Source organism: Schistocerca cancellata, unplaced genomic scaffold (genome assembly GCF_023864275.1).
Source record: "Schistocerca cancellata isolate TAMUIC-IGC-003103 unplaced genomic scaffold, iqSchCanc2.1 HiC_scaffold_847, whole genome shotgun sequence".
NCBI lineage: Eukaryota > Metazoa > Arthropoda > Insecta > Orthoptera > Acrididae > Schistocerca > Schistocerca cancellata.
In genome coordinates this window covers 112,501-113,988 of record NW_026046858.1, presented here as the reverse complement: position 1 = coordinate 113,988, position 1,488 = coordinate 112,501, and the positions used below count along the sequence as shown (strand labels likewise).

Sequence of the window (1,488 nt, the reverse complement as noted above, 5' to 3'; positions counted from 1 at the left end):
TACGTTTACTGGTGACGTTACGCAAATGAACAACTGGTAACCCGTTGTGGTGCGGTTGTCCTTGCTGGAGGTACATCTGTGAGGGCAACGATCGGTACAGCTACGAAGCGGTCCCCACCATACCAACGAACGTGAATGTGAATCTGGGTGTGAAGCGATACGCGGCTGTGGGTGGGTGGGACTGTCCCCGGCCGGTGAGGGGGGGCCGCCCGGCGTGCTGGCCGCGCGGTGCGTGGGCGCACGCGCTACAGCCGGCTGGTGGGGGCGCCCAGTGGCAGGCGCGCCGGCCGACGGACGCGGCAGGCGGCGCAGCTGCGCGCCGGGGCACCCTGCGCGCGGCGCCGTGCAGCCAAAGTGGGTCCTCGCCGGCCCGGTGCGAAGCGCGGTGGACATCTGCAGTGTGCTGGTCCGATTGAGGACTGTGTGCGTTGAGGATGCGCCGCCGCCCGGCACTCGGCGCCGCGACGCCGTCTGCTGCTCGGTCGCCCCAGCGGTTCTCGCTGGTGGTTTGTATCGCAGTTGTGCAGACGTGTTGGCACGTGCGCTGTGCTGGGAGAGTTCGCTTCGGCACCCACGTGGGGCCTTTGCCCTTCTGTGGCGCTGGCGTTGGAGCTGCCGGTCACCGTAGGTGGCGCGTGTTGTCTCCCGCCGGCAATGCCACGACAGCACGCTCCCGGGCCTCTGTCGGCAGCGGCAAGCTCAGTTGGGAGCACGGGTGGTCGCACCTAAAGCGTCTACTCGCCTAACTCCGGGCGATTGCGCCTCTCTCGAACCCGACCAAGTACTTAGGACGGCGCTGCGCGCCGCCGGGACCTGAGAGGGTTTCGAGGTGTATTGTGCAGGGGAGCTCAGCCTCCTCCTGTTTGCAGAATAATTGAGCGGACGCTTGCGTGTTCGCGCGGGCCTCTGGGACACACTCCCGGGCGGCCGGCTGCTCAGCTCTAGTTGACGCAGCTCCCTGGTTGATCCTGCCAGTAGTCATATGCTTGTCTCAAAGATTAAGCCATGCATGTCTCAGTACAAGCCGCATTAAGGTGAAACCGCGAATGGCTCATTAAATCAGTTATGGTTCCTTAGATCGTACCCACGTTACTTGGATAACTGTGGTAATTCTAGAGCTAATACATGCAAACAGAGTCCCGACCAGAGATGGAAGGGACGCTTTTATTAGATCAAAACCAATCGGTCGGCTCGTCTGGTCCGTTTGCCTTGGTGACTCTGAATAACTTTGGGCTGATCGCACGGTCCTCGTACCGGCGACGCATCTTTCAAATGTCTGCCTTATCAACTGTCGATGGTAGGTTCTGCGCCTACCATGGTTGTAACGGGTAACGGGGAATCAGGGTTCGATTCCGGAGAGGGAGCCTGAGAAACGGCTACCACATCCAAGGAAGGCAGCAGGCGCGCAAATTACCCACTCCCGGCACGGGGAGGTAGTGACGAAAAATAACGATACGGGACTCATCCGAGGCCCCGTAATCGGAATGA

General features: G+C 61.1%; 1 non-coding gene across 1 annotated transcript in view; it reads left to right on the top strand.

Annotated features, from left to right (window-relative positions):
• The first annotated feature begins 955 nt into the window (after positions 1-955).
• LOC126147141 (small subunit ribosomal RNA) overlaps positions 956-1,488 on the top strand; it is a 1,909-nt gene continuing 1,376 nt past the window's right edge. Inside the window, exon 1 of the ribosomal RNA XR_007530018.1 lies at positions 956-1,488. This exon is cut by the window's right edge and continues 1,376 nt beyond it. This is a non-coding gene — a ribosomal RNA (small subunit ribosomal RNA).